The 19277-nt window shown below is 36.7% G+C and overlaps 1 non-coding gene across 1 annotated transcript; it reads left to right on the top strand.

The window, feature by feature from the left end:
• The first annotated feature begins 5741 nt into the window (after positions 1-5741).
• LOC148568768 (small nucleolar RNA R71) lies at positions 5742-5849 on the top strand. Its single transcript, XR_015881863.1, has one exon. It is a non-coding gene; the product is annotated as a small nucleolar RNA R71 (small nucleolar RNA).
• The last annotated feature ends 13428 nt before the right edge of the window (positions 5850-19277 follow it).

The raw sequence follows: 19277 nt of genomic DNA, 5'->3' as shown, positions 1-19277 counted from the left end.
TGTTGAAAGGATTTGGGGTTATGGTGGAGCAGGGTGGGAATATGTAGGGTCAGACGGGGCATCCGGGGGCCTGTTGATGATATGGGATGCCAATTATTTTAATATGAATAACTGCTATAAGGGAGGAAGATGGTTATGTGTTGAAGGTGTCTTGTTAAAGAATAGGTTCAATTGTGCTTTTTTCTTGATCTATGGTGCGCATACTAGAGAAGAGAAGAGTCAGGTATGGGAGGAGTTGAGTTACTGGTGCTTTGATCTTAATTTATAGTTGACACAACTTCGATACAACTAACCAGCAAGTGCACTGGGTCGTCCAAGTAATACCTTACGTGAGTAAGGGTCGAATCCCACGGAGATTGTTGGTATGAAGCAAGCTATGGTCACCTTGCAAATCTCAGTCAGGCGGATTTAAACATGATATTTTATTAGATTCAAATAAACAATAAAAGGGATAGAGATACTTATGTAGATTCATTGGCAGGGATTTCAGATAAGCGAATGGAGATGCTTTTCGTTCCTCTGAACCTCTGCTTTCCTGCTATCTTCATCCAATCAATCTTACTCCTTTCCATGGCTGGCTGTATGCAAGGGCATCACCGTTGTCAGTGGCTACATCCCCTCCTCTCAGTGAATCATATGCTCACGCACCCTGTCACGGCACGGCTATTCATCTGTCGGTTCTCGATCATGCTGGAATAGGATTCACCCTCCTTTTGCGTCTGTCACTAACGCCCAGCACTCGCGAGTTTGAAGCTCGTCACAGTCATTCAATCATTGAATCCTACTCAGAATACCACAGACAAGGTTTAGACCTTCCGGATTCTCTTGAATGCCGCCATCATTCTAGCTTACGCCACGAAGATTCTTGTTAGGAGATCTAAGAGATATTCGTTCTAGCTTAATTCATGTAGAACGGAAGTGTTTGTCAGGCACGCGTTCATAAGGGAGAAGGATGATGAGCGTCACACATAATCATCACCTTCATCACGTTCTTGAGTGCGAATGGATATCTTAGAAGAGAAATAAGATGAATTGAATAGAAAACAGTAGTACTTGCATTAATCTTTGAGGAACAGCAGAGCTCCACACCTTAATCTATGGAGTGTAGAAACTCTACCGTTAAAAATACATAAGTGAAGGTCCAGGCATGGCCGAGATGGCCAGCCCCCTAAAACGTGATCAATAGTCTCCTAAGATGAATAATGGAATAAAACTGAGACCAAAGATTCCTAATACAATAGTAAGAGGTCCTATTTATAATAAACTAGCTACTAGGGTTTACATGAGTAAGTAATTGATGTACAAATCCACTTCCGGGGCCCACTTGGTGTGTGCTTGGGCTTGGGCTTGAGTGTTACACGTGCAGAGGCCATTTGTGGAGTTGAACGCCAGTTTCTATACCAGTTTGGGCGTTCAACTCTGGTTTTGGATCCTTTTCTGGCGCTGGACTCCAGATTTGGGTAGAAAGCTGGCGTTGGACGCCAGTTTACGTCGTCAATTCTTGGCCAAAGTATGGACTATTATATATTGCTGGAAAGCCCTGGATGTCTACTTTCCAACGCAATTGGAAGCGCGCCATTTCGAGTTCTGTAGCTCCAGAAAATCCACTTTGAGTGCAGGGAGGTCAGAATCCAACAGCATCAGCAGTCCTTTTTCAACCTCTGAATCTGATTTCTGCTCAAGTCCCTCAATTTCAGCCAGAAAATACCTGAAATCACAGAAAAACACACAAACTCATAGTAAAGTCCAGAAATGTGAATTTAACACAAAATCTATTAAAAACATCCCTAAAAGTAACTAGATCCTACTAAAAACATACTAAAAACAATGTAAAAAAGCGTATAAATTATCCGCTCATCACAACACCAAACTTAAATTGTTGCTTGTCCCCAAGCAACTGAAAATCAAAATAGGATAAAAAGAATAGAATATACTATAAATTCCAAACTATCAATGAAACAGAGCTTCAATCATATGAGCGGGACTTATAGCTTTTTGCCTCTTGAATAGTTTTGGCATCTCACTTTATCCATTGAGGTTCAGAATGATTGGCATCTATAGGAACTTCAGATTTCGAATAGTGTTATTGACTCTCTTAGTTCAGTATGATGATTCTTGAACACAACTTCTTTATGAGTCTTGGCCGTGGCCCTAAGAATTTTGTTTTCCAGTATTACCACCGGATACATAAATGCCACAGACGCATAATTGGGTGAACCTTTTCAGATTGTGACTCAGCTTTGCTAAAGTCCCCAATTAGAGGTGTCCAGGGTTCTTAAGCACACTCCTTTTTTTTTTTTTTTTTTACTTTGGACCTTGACTTTAACCGCTCAGTCTCAAGTTTTCACTTGACACCTACACGCCACAAGCACATGGTTAGGGACAGCTTGGTTTAGCCGCTTAGACCAGGATTTTATTCCTTTAGGCCCTCCTATCCATTGATGCTCAAAGCCTTGGGATCCTTTTTAATTGCCCTTGCCTTTTGGTTTTAAGGGTTATTGGCTTTTTGCTCTTGCCTCTTGGTTTTAAGAGCTTTGGCTTTTTCTGCTTGCTTTTTCTTTTTCTTTCTATTTTTTTTTCGCCTATTTCTTTTTTCTGCAAGCTTTGTTCTTTGCTGCTTTTTCTTGCTTCAAGAATCATTTTTATGATTTTTCAGATTATCAAATAACATGTCTCCTAGTCATCATTCTTTCAAGAGCCAACATATTTAACATTCTTAAACAACAACTTCAAAAGACATATGCACTGTTCAAGCATACATTCAGAAAACAAGAAGCATTGTCACCATATCAATATAATTAAACTAAGTTCAAGGATAAATTCGAAACTCATGTACTTCTTGTTCTTTTGAATTAAAACATTTTTCATTTAAGAGAGGTGATGGATTCATAGGACATTCATAGCTTTAAGACATAGTTATTACTACTAATGATCATGTAATGAAGACACAAACATAGATAAGCACATAACATAGAAAACGAAAAACAGAGAGAGTAAGAACAAGGAATGAGTCCACCTTAGTGATGTCCTTGAGCTCTTCTATGTCTCTTCCTTGTCTTTGCTGCTCCTCCTTCATTGCTTTTAGATCTTTTCTGATTTCCTGAAGGATGATGGAGTGCTCTTGATGTTCCACCCTTAGTTGCTTCCAATAATTGTGTGGAAGAAAATGTATCCCCTGAGGTATCTCAGGGATCTCTTGATTTGTAGTCAAATGTTCTACCACTGAGCTATAGACCCTTGATGGAAGCTTTTGTCTTCCCTTTCCTTTTTCTAGAGGTTTCTCTGGCCTTAGGTGCCATCAATGGTTATGGAAAAAAACAAAAAAGCTATGCTTTTACCACACCAAACTTAGAATGTTGCTTGCCCTCGAGCAAAAGAAGAAAGAATAGAAGAAGAAGAAGAGGATATGGAGGAGATGGATGGGAGTGTGTATTCGGCCATATGGGTGGGATTGGGTGGGGGAGAGATGTTGAATTTTTGAAGGTAAGTGGGTGTATGGGTGTGAATGGTAAATGGAAGACAGAAGGGATGAGTGTTTATTGGGAATAGAGGATGATTGAGAAGAGAGAAGAGAGTGAGTGAAGGTAGGTGGGGATCCTGTGGGGTCCACAGATCTTGGGGTGTCAAGGCATTTACATCCTTGCACCAATTTAGGCATGCAAAATGCCCTTGCACACAACTCTGGGCGTTCAGCGCCAGGTTGGTGCCCATTTTGGGCGTTCAACGCCCCTTTGCTGCCATTTCTGGCGTTGAACGCCAGAACCATGCTTGTTCTGGGCGTTCAGCGCCAGGATGCTCCCATTCTGGGCATTCAGCGCCAGAACTATGCTCTGTTCTGGCGTTTGAACGTCAGACAGATGCTCCTCCAGGGTGTGATTTTTCTTCTGCTGTTTTTGATTCCGTTTTTGATTTTTTTGTTTATTTTGTGACTCCACATGATCATGAACCTAAGAAAACATGAAAAATAATAAAAATAAGAATTAGATAAACATTGGGTTGCCTCCCAACAAGCGCTTCTTTAATGTCAATAGCTTGACAGTGGGCTCTCATGGAGCCTCACAGATGTGCAGAGCTTTGTTGAGACTCTCCAACACCAAACTTAGAGTTTGGATATGGGAGTTCAACACCAAACTTAGAGTTTGGTTGTGGCCTTCCAACACCAAACTTAGAGTTTGAATGTGGGGGCTCTGGTTGACTCTGCTTGGAGAGAAGCTTTTTCTGCTTCCTCTCCATGGTTGCAGAGGGAGATCCTTGAGTTTTAAACACAAGGGAGTTCTCATTCCATTGAAGGAATATTTCACCTCTGTCAACATCAATCACAGCTCTTGCTGTGGCCAGGAAAGGTCTTCCTAGGATAATGGATTCATCCTCTTCCTTTCCAGTATCCAGGACTATGAAATCAGCAGGGATGTAAAGGCCTTCAACCTTTACTAACACGTCCTCTACTTGTCCATAAGCCTGTTTTCTTGAGCTGTCTACCATCTCTAATAGATTTTAGCAGCTTGCACCCCATAGATTCCCAGTTTCTCTATTACAGAGAGAGGCATGAGGTTTATTCCTGAACCAAGGTCACACAGAGCCTTAAAGATCATGGTGCCTATGGTACAGGGTATTATGAACTTTCCAGGATCCTGTCTCTTCTGAGGCAATGTCAGTTGATCCAGATCACTTAGTTCATTGATGAACAAGGGAGGTTCAACTTCCCAAGTATCAATACCAAATAATTTGGTATTTAGCTTCATGATTGCACCAAGAAACTTGGCAGTTTGCTCTTCAGTAACATCCTCATTCTCTTCAGAAGAGGAATACTCATCAGAGCTCATGAAGGGCATAAGGAGGTTCAATGGGATCTCTATGGTCTCTAGATGGGCCCCAGAGTCCTTTGGTTCCTCAGAGGGAAGCTCCTTATTGACCACTGGACGTCCCAGGAGGTCTTCCTCCTTGGGATTCACGTCCTCTCCTCTCCTCACAGGTTCGGCCATGGCGCTTATGTCAATGGCCTTGCACTCTCCTTTTGGGTTCTCTTCTGTATTGCTTGGGAGAGTACTAGGAGGGATTTCAGTGATCCTTTTACTCAGCTGGCCCACTTGTGCCTCCAAATTTCTAATGGAAGACCTTGTTTCATTCATGAAACTTACAGTGGCCTTAGATAGATCAGAGACTAGATTTGCTAAATTAGAAGCATTTTGTTCAGAGTTCTCTGTCTGTTGCTGAGTTGATGATGGAAAAGGTTTGCTATTGCTAAACCTGTTTCTTCCACCATTATTAAAGCCTTGTTGGGGCTTTTGATCCTTCCATGAGAAATTTGGATGATTTCTCCATGTTGAGTTATAGGTGTTTCCATAAGGTTCACCTAAGTAATTTACCTCTGCTATTGCAGGGTTCTCAGGATCATAAGCTTATTCTTCAGAAGATGCCTCTTGAGTACTGTTGGATGCAGCTTGCATTCCATGCAGACTCTGAGAAATCATATTGACTTGCTAAGTCAATATTTTATTCTGAGCCAATATGGCATTCAGAGTATCAACCTCAAGAACTCCCTTCTTCATAGGCGTCCCATTACTCACAGGATTCCTTTCAGAAGTGTACATGAACTGGTTATTAGCAACCATATCAATGAGTTCTTGAGCTTCTGCAGACGTTTTCTTTAGGTGAATAGATCCACCTGCAGAAGTGTCCAGTGACATCTTTGATAACTCAGATAAACCATCATAGAATATATCCAGGATGGTCCATTCTGAAAGCATGTCAGAAGGACACTTTTTGGTCAACTGTTTGTATCTTTCCCAAGCTTCATAGAGGGATTCACCTTCTTTCTGTCTGAAGGTTTGAACATCAGCTCTAAGCTTGCTCAGCTTTTGAGGAGGAAAGTACTTGGCTAAGAAAGCCGTGACCAGCTTATCCCAAGAATTCAGGCTGTCTTTAGGTTGAGAATCCAACCATAATCTAGCTCTGTCTCTTACAGCAAAAGGGAAAAGCATGAGCCTGTAGACTTCAGGATCTACTCCATTAGTCTTAACAGTATCACATATCTGCAAGAATTCAGTTAAGAACTGAAAAGGATCTTCAGATGGAAGTCCATGAAACTTGCAGTTCTGCTGCATCAGAGAAACTAATTGAAGTTTCAGCTCAAAATTGTTTGCTCCAATGGCAGGAATGGAGATGCTTCTTCCATGTAAATTGGAATTTGGTGCAGTAAAGTCACCAAGCATTCTCCTTGCATTATTGTTGGGTTTGGCTGCCATCTCCTTTACTTGTTCGAAATTTTCAATCTAGTTGTCTCTGGATTGTTGTAATTTAGCTTCTCTTAATTTTCTCTTCAGAGTCCTTTCAGGTTCTGGATCAGCTTCAACAAGAATGCCTTTTTCTCTGTCCCTGCTCATAAGAAAGAGAAGAGAACAAGAAAAGAAGAGGAATCCTCTATGTCACAGTAAAGAGGTTCCTTATTATTAGTAGAAGAAAAGAAGAAGAAATTTGAACACAGATGGAAGAGGGGGTTCGAATTTAGTGAGTGATGTGAAGGAAAGATGTTAGTATATCAATAAACAAATAGAAGAAGATGAGAGGGGGGAGTGAATTTTCGAAAACAATTTTTTGAAAAAGAGTTAGTGATTTTTTTTTTTAAAATAGTTTTTGAAAAATATTTAGTATTTTTTTTTTCGAAAATTTTTTGAAATCAAAAATAAAAATAAAAATAATTAGTTAATTAAAAAGAAATTTTTGAAAAAGGGGGAGATATTTTCGAAAATTAGAGAGAGAGAGTTAGTTAGGTGGTTTTGAAAAAGTTAAGAAACAAACAAAAAGTTAGTTAGTTAGTTGAAACAACTTTTGAAAGGATAAGAAGTTAGGAAGTTAGAAAAGATATTTTGAAAAGATATTTTTGAAAAAGATAAGATAAGAAGATATTTTTTTGAAAAGATATGATAGAAATTAGTTTTTGAAAAAGATTTGATTTTTAAAATCACAATTAATGACTTGATTCATAAGAAATCACAAGATATGATTCTAGAACTTAAAGTTTGAATCTTTCTTAACAAGCAAGTAACAAACTTCAAATTTTTAAATCAAAACTTTAATTGATTATGTTATTTTCGAAAATTATGATATAAAATAAGAAAAAGGTTTTTGAAAATTATTTTTTTGGAATTTTCAAAAATAATCATGAATTTTGAAAAAGATTTTGAATTTTGAAAAAGATTTTGAAAAAGATAAGATTTTCAAATTGAAAATTTGATTTGACTCATAAGAAACAACTTGATTTTAAAAATTTTTGAAAAAGTCAATCCAAATTTTCGAATTTGATGAGAGAAAAAAAAGGAAAGATATTTTTTTATTTTTAAAATTTTTATGAAAAACATGAAAATTATGCAATGCATGAAATTTTTAGATCAAAACAATGAATGCATGCAAGAATGCTATGAATGTCAAGATGAACACCAAGAACACTATGAATGTCAAGATGAACATCATAGACACAATTTTGAAAAATTTTTAATGCAAAGAAAACATGCAAGACACCAAACTTAGAATTCTTTAATGCTTACGCACTAAGAATTCAAGAATGCATATGATAAACATGAAAAGACACAAAACAAAAAATCATCAAGATCAAACAAGAAGACTTACCAAGAACAACTTGAAGATCATGAAGAACACTATGAATGCATGAAATTTTCGAAAAATGCAAGATGCACATGCAATTGACACCAAACTTATAACATGACTCAAGACTCAAACAAGAAACAGAAAAATATTTTTGATTTTTATGACTTTCTAATTTTTTTGGATTTTTATTTTATATTTTTCGAAAAAATCTTTTGAAAAAGAAAATAAGGATTCTAAAATTCTTAATATGAATTCCAGGAATCTTATGCTCTAAAGCTCCAATCAAAGGGTCAGGCATGGCTTAATAGCCAGCCAAGCTTTAGTATGTAACTCAGACATGACACGCCTGACATTCCTTACATTCAACAGCCAATTGGCTAAGAAAGATAAAGAAGCTCTTCTCTTGAGTATAAGAATTGAGACATGGCTTTACAGCCAGCCAGGCTTCAACATGCTCTATGAAACACTAGAATTCATTCTTAAAAATTCTGAAAAGAAAATATATTTTTGAAAACATTTTTATTTTTTTTTCGAAAACAAAAGAAAAATTTTTGAAGGATTTTTGAAAAGTTTTTGAAAACAAAACAAAAAGAAAATTACCTAATCTGAGCAACACGATGAACCGTCAGTTGTCCAAACTCGAACAATCCCCGGCAACGGTGCCAAAAACTTGGTGCTTTGATCTTAATTTATAGTTGACACAACTTCGATACAACTAACCAGCAAGTGCACTGGGTCGTCCAAGTAATACCTTACGTGAGTAAGGGTCGAATCCCACGGAGATTGTTGGTATGAAGCAAGCTATGGTCACCTTGCAAATCTCAGTCAGGCGGATTTAAACATGATATTTTATTAGATTCAAATAAACAATAAAAGGGATAGAGATACTTATGTAGATTCATTGGCAGGGATTTCAGATAAGCGAATGGAGATGCTTTTCGTTCCTCTGAACCTCTGCTTTCCTGCTATCTTCATCCAATCAATCTTACTCCTTTCCATGGCTGGCTGTATGCAAGGGCATCACCGTTGTCAGTGGCTACATTCCCTCCTCTCAGTGAATCATATGCTCACGCACCCTGTCACGGCACGGCTATTCATCTGTCGGTTCTCGATCATGCTGGAATAGGATTCACCCTCCTTTTGCGTCTGTCACTAACGCCCAGCACTCGCGAGTTTGAAGCTCGTCACAGTCATTCAATCATTGAATCCTACTCAGAATACCACAGACAAGGTTTAGACCTTCCGGATTCTCTTGAATGCCGCCATCATTCTAGCTTACGCCACGAAGATTCTTGTTAGGAGATCTAAGAGATATTCGTTCTAGCTTAATTCATGTAGAACGGAAGTGTTTGTCAGGCACGCGTTCATAAGGGAGAAGGATGATGAGCGTCACACATAATCATCACCTTCATCACGTTCTTGAGTGCGAATGGATATCTTAGAAGAGAAATAAGATGAATTGAATAGAAAACAGTAGTACTTGCATTAATCTTTGAGGAACAGCAGAGCTCCACACCTTAATCTATGGAGTGTAGAAACTCTACCGTTAAAAATACATAAGTGAAGGTCCAGGCATGGCCGAGATGGCCAGCCCCCTAAAACGTGATCAATAGTCTCCTAAGATGAATAATGGAATAAAACTGAGACCAAAGATTCCTAATACAATAGTAAGAGGTCCTATTTATAATAAACTAGCTACTAGGGTTTACATGAGTAAGTAATTGATGTACAAATCCACTTCCGGGGCTCACTTGGTGTGTGCTTGGGCTTGGGCTTGAGTGTTACACGTGCAGAGGCCATTTGTGGAGTTGAACGCCAGTTTCTATGCCAGTTTGGGCGTTTAACTCTGGTTTTGGATCCTTTTCTGGCGCTGGACTCCAGATTTGGGTAGAAAGCTGGCGTTGAACGCCAGTTTAGGTCGTCAATTCTTGGCCAAAGTATGGACTATTATATATTGATGGAAAGCCCTGGATGTCTACTTTCCAACGCAATTGGAAGCGCGCCATTTAGAGTTCTGTAGCTCCAGAAAATCCACTTTGAGTGCAGGGAGGTCAGAATCCAACAGCATCAGCAGTCCTTTTTCAACCTCTGAATCTGATTTCTGCTCAAGTCCCTCAATTTCAGCCAGAAAATACCTGAAATCACAGAAAAACACACAAACTCATAGTAAAGTCCAGAAATGTGAATTTAACACAAAATCTATTAAAAACATCCCTAAAAGTAACTAGATCCTACTAAAAACATACTAAAAACAATGTCAAAAAGCGTATAAATTATCCGCTCATCAGTTACATTGCGGGGTTATGTCAGGTCCCTTGCTGCTTCATTGGGGACTTTAATGAGATAGTGAATATAGAAGAACAGAAAGGTACTGTTAATTTACCTATATCGGCAGAAGAATTCAAGACTTGGATTCAGGATATGAACCTAGTGGACCTCCCACTTACAGACCGAAAGTTTACTTGGTTTCGAGGTCGTTCCTGCAGTCGACTGGATAGAGCTCTGGTGAGTGTGGAGTGGTTAGAAGAATTCCCTGAGACTCGGTTGAGAGGCGGTCCGAGGGGTTTGTCAGATCACTGCCCTATTATTGTGGAAGAGCAGAGGGTGCAACGAAGCCCTAGGCCTTTTCGGAGCCTTGACGCGTGGTTCACACATGATGGCTTTCTTCGAATGGTGAAGGAGGAATGGAGGGGCCTAGGAGATCTGCAATTCACTGATAAATTGAAGGCACTAACGGGGCCTTTGAGGAGTTGGCACAAGAACAACTTTGGGGAGATTGACAACAAGATACTAAAGTTTGAGGAAGAGATAAAGAAGGTGGATGATATGATAGGAACTGGCGTGTATGATGGAACTATGGAGGCTAGAAGAAAGGCACTAGTTACTTGTTGTGAGAGGTGGTATGTAAGGAAAGAAATTCACTGGAAGCAGATGTCGAGATCTTGGCAAGCAACGGAAATGGACAGGAACACAAGATACTTCCACAATATAGCATCGGCAAGAAGGAGGAATAATTGGATTGATACTCTGGTAGTCAATGGCAGACTGGTAAGGAACCAAGCTAGAATAAAAGTGGCCATTAGAGACTTTTATCACGGTCTGTATCATCAGGAGCGTTCTCCTAGGCTGGGATTCAGAGATGGTCTAGTAGAAAGGATAGATGAGGAAGATTCTATGTCCTTGGAGGTGATGCCAACAGCGGAGGAAATTAGGCAGGCAGTATGGGATTGTGAGTCTTCGAAGGCGCCAGGATGTGATGGGTTCAATATGAATTTCATTAAGCGATGCTGGGATGAGATTGGGGCAGAATTTACGGGAGCTGTTATGGGGTTCTTCCAAACATCCAGGCTACCCGCAGATTCCAACATCACGTGGGTGGCGCTGGCCCCAAAGTTCACGGGTGCAAAGGAGATTAAAGACCTAAGACCCATTAGTATGGTTGGGTGTGTGTATAAGGTCATTTCGAAGGTGCTTGTTCGGAGGATGAGAGCAGTGATGCCAGGACTGGTAGGGGAGACTCAGAGTGCTTTTGTGCAGGGTAGGAAGATACATGATGGGGCCCTCATAGCGTGTGAAATGGTGCACTGGCTTAAAAGGAGTAAAAAGGAGGCAGCTATAATTAAGCTAGATTTCCAGAAGGCATACGACAGAGTTAAGTGGAGCTTTGTGGATATTGTGCTGGAGAAGATGGGGTTTGGGTGCAGGTGGAGGGCATGGGTTATGGAGTGTGTGACCACAGCTTCGATGTCGGTTATGATTAATGGATCGCCATCTAAGCCGTTTAAAATAGAAAGGGGATTGAGACAAGGTGACCCGCTTTCTCCCTTCTTGTTTGTGCTGGTGGTGGATGTTCTGCATCGAATGGTGGGTGAGGCAATTAGGAACGGGCGTATTTCTCTGCTGATGGTTGGACGAGACAGTGTGGAGCTTTCACACCTACAGTTTGTTGATGACACTATCCTATTTTGCCCACCAGATGATGAGACTATGCAGAATTACAAGCGGCTGCTGCGATGGTTTGAGTTGATGTCAGGGCTGAGCATCAACTTCGATAAGTCCAGTTTGATCCCAATCAATTGTGATGAGCAGTGGGTGCATCGTATGTGCATGTTGTGGGGTTGTAAGGCAGGCACTCTCCCTGTAAAATACCTTGGTATTCCCCTAGGAGCTAATCCAAGGTTGGTTAAGACCTGGAAGCCAATTATTGAAAAGGTAGAAGAGAAGCTAAGCCTGTGGAAAGCTAAGGTGCTAAATAAAGCGGGAAAGCTGGTACTTATAAAATCAGTCTTAAACAGTCTACCGGTGTATTACCTGAGTTTATACAAGATGCCAAAGGCAGTGGCTGCAAAATTGATTTCCTTACAGAGGAGATTTCTGTGGAGTAAGGAGGATGGGAGACAGGGCATGGCATTGGTGAAATGGGAGTTGGTGCAAGCGCCTAGGAAATTCGGTGAGCTGGGAGTTGGAGATGCTATGGTCCGTAACACCGCACTGTTATTCAAGTGGTGGTGGCGGTTTGCCAAGGAAGAATGCCCTTTGTGGAAGAAGGTGGTCTGTTCCTGTAATAATTTGAGACCGAATGAGCTTCTACACACACAAGTGTTGCCTACTAGAGGAGGCCCGTGGAAGGATATTTGTCATCTAGAAATCCAGGAGCAATCTCTGAGAGATAAGCTGATTACCGGTCTAGCTATGGAGGTTGGTGATGGACGAATGACTCGGTTTTGGGAGGATGGTTGGTTGCATTGTGGTTCCTTGAAAGATCGATTCCCCCGGCTCTTCTCTGTTTCAAACCAATGTGGTTCGGTTATAGGGGACTGTGGGTTTTGGGATGGGTTAGAGTGGATTTGGAACTTCCAATGGAGGCGTGAACTTTTTCAGTGGGAGTTAGACCTACTAAGTCAGCTACATGAGGTTTTGAGGCCTGTGAGGTTAGCGAATAATAGGGAGGATAGAGTTGTGTGGAAATATGATAGACTTGGTATTTTTTCTACTAACTCGTTTGTGCAGGTGCTACAAGAAGGAATGCTATTAGAGGATGTGACCAGTTACAGCTTCACAAAGACCATCTGAAAAGGATTGGTTCCACCAAGAGTGGAGTTGTTTGCTTGGTTTGTACTAGTAGGCAGGGTGAATACTAAGGAACGGCTAAGTAGGATCGGGATTATTAGCCAGGATGATAAGAACTGTGTGTTATGTAATAAGGATGTAGAGCAAGTCCATCATTTGTTTCTTGGCTATGATTTTTCTTGGCAGGTGTGGAGTGCATGGATTTCTGTATTTGGCCGGTATTGGGCGGTTCCGGAGCTGGTCAAGGATCATTTCTTAAGTTGGACAGATGAGCCGCGAGGAAAAGACGATAGAAAGCAGCGGTTGAGGTGTTTCTGTGCGGTCATTTGGCACATTTGGATGGAGCGAAATAGGCGGATATTTCAGAATGAGGGTAAAGGCGTACAAGATATCATCACAATGACCTTCCTTAGCTGCGACGAGTGGAGAGGTGTTTATCCCTAGGGTTGTTGATGGTTATGCCGGAGATGACATGGGATTTTTGTCTCCATGGTTTAGGCGTTGTTATTTGCCTGTTGTTTTCTGTTGTTTGATACTGCATGCTCCACCTTAATGTGTTGAGCTCTTTTACTTTCAAAAAAAAAAAAGTAAGTTTTATTCTCATGAGACCACCTCATCTATTTTTTTTTTGTTACAATGTCAATCTTACACCATTTATATGTGTAATTTGTGCAATGAAAAAAGAAAAATATTAATGAAAAAGAGAGTTCGAGTAGTTTTCCATTTCGTATGTCATGAGAGTTTGAAAGAAAATGTATTTTAAACTTATATCGAATTATCTATATGTGAGTAAATAAACTTGAGACAAATTAATTGGGAGTTTAAATTTACGAATTTAGATTTTGAAAAACAGAGTATATTCCAAATAAATTTTAAGAAATTTTGTATAAGAATGTTATCGTCTACAAAAAATATTATGTTGAAGTTTTTGAATTTTATAAATATATAAATTCTTATTTCACATTTTTAAAGATTTATTTGTCTAAGTAAAAATAATAAATAGTTAAAATAAAAATTTATATATTTTATTTTTGTAAAATTTAAAGATCTTAATATAATAAAAAAAATTTAAAAATTTATTTGGACATATACTTATAAAAAAAATTAGTAAAATAATAAAGTGAAAGATTAAACACCATTAAATTTATATTTTCTATCATATATGAATCCTACTATATTAATTCAATGACGATTAAATATTTACTTTCTAACTTTATAAATTTTCACATTTTAGAGAATCTCGATCCAAACTTACAGTTATTGTCACAAATGGTATATGTCCAACCAATGGATTTGGCATTGTGCATGGCTCTACCTGTAATGTCGCAATAAATTCATGACCCACACAACAAACCACTTAATTTTTTGGTGACCAACAAACCACTTAATTAATTAAAGAAAGAAATTGCCTTATTATAATCTTGCATTGGTTATGTCATCTAATAAGAAAATTATATGGTACAGATCTAAATCTGTACAGATTTAAAGATTTGCTTATTTAAACCACACTTTCTAAAGCCACACTTTTCACTTAAAACCGTAGCTCTTCACAAAGAAAAGCGTCACCTAATGGAAAAAAATAAATTAGAAGATTTAAGAGAAGAAATAATTAAGTTATCAAAATTAATAGATCAAAAATTAATGATTTTAACTAATGTTAACTGTAATGACACCGAATTCTTAAAATCAATACAAAATGATTTTTCTCAAAATCTTTATTTTACTATAAGCTTTATTGAAGGACTTCAAAAACCTGAAAAAACTTATTTTTCACACGGAATTTCTAAGAAATGTTATCATGGAAATGATTCCCCACATCTTTATCATACTTTTAACCCACAATTAAATTCTATAGTAGATATGCTTGAAGAAATACTAGTATCCATAAAATTTCAAAGAAATAAGGAAAAAGAAAATTCAAAAGAAGAAAAATTTCAAAATATAATCAACATAACAGATTTAAAAGTAAAACCACCACTAAAATTATGAATATTGAAGAAAAATTAGAAGAAGTTACAATGCTTTTTAAACAATTAAAAATGGCTCAAGAAAATAATATTATGGAACAGGGTTTTCAGATAGAAGAAGAATTAGTAAATTCTGAAAATATAGAAAATGAAGAACACATCCTAGATTATTCAAGTGACGAAGAACCAGCAATTCCAATACAAGTAAAAAATGAAGCTGGAACATCTAGGGATAATCAATCTCAATTTAAATGGGAAACAGGTTTTGATAATTATGCTTTTAAAAAAGGGTTTATAAATAAAGATTCAAAATATACAAAAATACCATCAAAATACGTTCCTAAAATCCAGGAAATGGAAGAAGAAAGAATGCTCGATTTAGACTGTAAAACGAATGAAAAAGAAATTTTCGAAAACTGGTTGAATTCCTTCTTATTAGAAGCCTTTACTAATCCAAAACTTAATGAATTATCTGGAAGAGACATTTGGAATTACATAGGGTTTCATACTAAAGGAGCTATAAGAGATTATATGACATCAATAGAAAACCAAATAATAGAAGAATTAGCAACAAAAACAACAGCTTATGATAAGATATTATATATAATGATGATTCTATATAAAGAATTTTTTGGAAAAAATATTATAGATCATAAACAAGAAGTCTATAATAAAGAATATCAAGAAGCAAAAAACCATTTAGCTAACATTCACATATATGATCTATGTAATGTGGAGTCTTATATATGTGAATATAGAATACATTATTACAAATTAAAAGAAGAAGATAAAAATCATTATCTTAGTATGTATATAACAAAACTTCCATATCCTGCTAACGAATTTATTATGGGAAGATTTATAAGAGAAATAAATAGAGGAACAATTGAAAATAATTTTGGTGGAGCAACCTCTGCAATAAGAGAGGAAATAAAAGAACGTTGTATGCAAGAAGCAACTCAAAAAAGATTTGCAAATATAATTAGAATTTGCTGTCAGGATAATGAAGAGATACCTCAAAAATATGGTCTTAATAAAAATTATCAATTTAGAAAAAGAAAATACTATCCAAACTGGAGAAAAAAGAGGTATTTTAGAAAAAGAAATAACAATAAAAATAAGAGACAAAAAAGTGATTATTGCCCAAATAAAAAAGAAAATTGTAAGTGTTGGTATTGCCAAGAAGAAGGGCACTATGCAAATGAATGTCCGAAAAAGAAGGATAAAAAGGATCTTACTAAACAAATAGAAATTGCTAAGTCTTGTTTCATGGAACCTTTAGAAGAATCTGATGATAACTTAGACTATATTTTTGAATATGTCTCGGAAACAGACTCAGAGACTGAGTAATAATGCTACATTTATTACTATAAAAATAACAGAAAAATTTATAAATGCTTTCATAGATTCTGGAGCAACACAATGCTTTGCTAGTTCAAATATAAAACTTGATTGGAAAAAATTAAAGAAACCATTAAGAGTTAGAATAGCTGACAAATCAATACATAAAATTGACCAAAAAGCAGAGATGGTTGAAATTTTTATTCAAAATTATAGGTTCATTGTTCCATCTATATACATGTTAGATTCTGGAATGGATTTTATCATAGGAAATAACTTTTTAAAGCTATATCATCCATTCATTCAAGAACTAACATATATAGTTTTAAAAGCTCCACACGATTCTTCAATAAATCAAAAATCAAAACGTATAAAAATACCGACTACTACTATAGATAAGATCTTAAAATTTAAAATATTTTCTATATTAGAGACATGTTATTTAAATTTATACTTTCAAATAAATATCCCAAAAAATAATCTTGAAATAAAGATAGAAGAACTTTTGGATGAAATTTGTGCTGAAAATCCTTTAGATATTAAAAATACAAATAACGAATTAGTAAGCATTAAATTAAAAGATCCGACAAAAGAGATAAATGTTCCAAATAAAATCCCTTATTCCGCAAGAGATAGAGAAGAGTTTTCATTAGAATGTAGAGATCTTTTGGAAAAAGGAATTATAAGATTAAGTAAAAGTCCTCATGCAGCTCCAGCCTTTTATGTCGAAAACAATAATGAAATTAAAAGGGGAAAACGAAGAATGGTTATTAACTATAAGAAGATGAATGAAGAAACTATTGGTGATGCTCATAAACTTCCAAGAAAAGACTCTATTTTAGAAAAAATCAAAGGAGCAACTTGGTTTTCATCTCTTGATGCAAAATCAGGATATTGGCAACTTCGTTTAGACGAAGAAACAAAGAAATTAACTGCTTTTACTTGTCCAACAAAAGAATCAACAAGTGTGTTGCTCTATGAATGGAATGTATTGCCATTCGGATTAAAACAAGCCCCAGGTATTTATCAAAGATTTATGGAAGAAAATCTAAAAGAGTTAAATGAATTTGTTTTAGTGTACATTGATGATATACTAATTTTTACAAAACAGGATAGAGAAGATCATCTTCAAAAATTATTAATAGTTTTAGAAAGATGTAAAGAAAAAGGATTAGTTCTTAGCAAAACAAGAAATAGAGTTTCTTGGATTAATTCTATCCACTCAAGGAAAGCTAAAACTTCAGCCAAATGTCCTAGAAAAGGTAAATTTATTTCCTAATAAAATAGAAGATAGAAAACAATTACAAAGATTTTTAGGGTGTATAAATTATATTTCTGATCAAGGATTCTTAAAGAATATAACAGAATACACTAAAAGCTTATTTCCAAAAATAAGTACTAAAAAAGAATGGAAATGGGATGAAAAAGATAGTATGCAAATTCAAAAGATTAAAGAATTATGTGAAAAACTTCCAGAACTTTATATTCCAGAAGAAAATGACTACTTAATAGTAGAAACAGATGCTTCAGACATAACCTGGTCAGGATGTCTAAAAGCTAAGAAAGCTATAAAAAGTTTGGAGCAAGGAAAAAAATCACTAGATTCTAAAAATTCCCCAAAGGAATTACTTTGCAGGTATATTTCAGGGACTTTTACTCCAACAGAACAGAGATATACCACTCATGAAAAGGAAACTCTAGCAGCAATTAAATCTCTTAAGAAATGGAAAATTGATTTACTACCCAGAGAATTTACATTAAGGACAGATTCAAGCTACCTAACAGGTTTCATACGATATAATTTAAAAGTTGATTATAATCATGGACGACTGGTAAGATGGCAATTATTTTTGTTACAATATCCAATAAAAATTGAATATATTAAGGGTGACAAAAATGTTATTGCAGATACATTAACAAGAGAATGGAGTTCGTCTACAACGCATTAGATCAAGAAATTCAGAAATACGAACAAGAACTCGAAAAATGCAAGCATTGTCATCAAATAAGGACACAGATCCAATCCCTCAAGAAGGCCATCGAAGCAATGAAATCAACACAACAACCAAAACCATCAGAGCTCAGCTAGCTAAGCGTGGTGGACAAATCAGGTGAAGAAAAAATTCCAAAAAATAAAACAATTGCTGAAATTATCAAAAAATCCACCCAAGATAAAAAATATTATGTAATTTATAATGGCCCCATGAAAGGAGTATATGATGCCTGGGAAAAAGCAGCACCATTTACACATCAATCAAGGATAATTCATAAAGGAGGGTTTTTAACACTGGAAGAAGCAAAGGAATCTTTCAGGGAATATGAAGCTCTTCATCCAGAGCAAACCCTAAAAAGAGCAGATAAAGCTCCAATTCAAACCCAGAGAACAGGGATAATAAGAAACATTCCTACAAGGGCTGAAATCAAAGAAAAGAAAAGGGTCTGTAGATCAAATCTCAGAGAAACCCTTAATATAGTACTGAACTGGACTGAAGAAAAAAGAGCAATTTTGGGATATTATCCTATTGCCAAAGAACAGCTAACAAAGCTGGTTATATTTCCAGATGCATCCCCATCGGACACCTATCAGTTTTTCCAGTATGGATTAATTGATACAATTTTAATTTTTAATGATCTAAAGATTATTAGTGAGTTTCCTGCAGGATTCGTTGATGCAGTAAAGAGATTTAAAAATATGATTGACAACGTAAATCCAAGGGATATATCCCTAAAATTTACGAACAGTCAACCTATTTTTAATGAAGAAGAAGAATGCTTGGTTCCAGCACACCAAGTAATATTCATGTCCGTCTTCCCAGGAAATTTTCAACCAATTGATCAAGTTCAAGATTTAACAATCTATAGTCATGAAGGAAGGCTAGCCAGCACACTAGCAAGGGTCTTCGAAAGAACTCAAAAGATAACAAGGGAATCTCACACAAGAATTAATTATAAAAGCAGAAATACTTTGCTTGTGTCTAGTAAAAAGAATGAAATTGAAGAAAGAGAGATGAGACTCTTAGTGGAATTTGAATCAGCATTCTACAACTTATCTGGACTCTTAGAAAAGCTCCCTGAAGGGATAAAGAGGAATCTCTGCTATTTGATAAAAGACAGAGAAGATCACAAGTGTCAGCTATGCGTCTCAGAGTTATCTGAAGAAAGCAATAATAAAACGGAATCAACCCACATGATAAAGGAAGAAGACAACGCATCTGAAGGTCACATAATGAAAGAGGAAGACAGCACATCTGAAGCATCTCTCAACATTATTGCATAATGACGTAAGCGCTTAGG

The sequence above is a fragment of the Arachis ipaensis genome, chromosome B4, assembly GCF_059453495.1.
Source record: "Arachis ipaensis isolate K30076 ecotype BB chromosome B4, ASM5945349v1, whole genome shotgun sequence".
NCBI classification, from domain to species: domain Eukaryota; kingdom Viridiplantae; phylum Streptophyta; class Magnoliopsida; order Fabales; family Fabaceae; genus Arachis; species Arachis ipaensis.
Note: the sequence above shows the minus strand (reverse complement) of the source record. Positions and strands in the feature narration are given on the sequence as shown.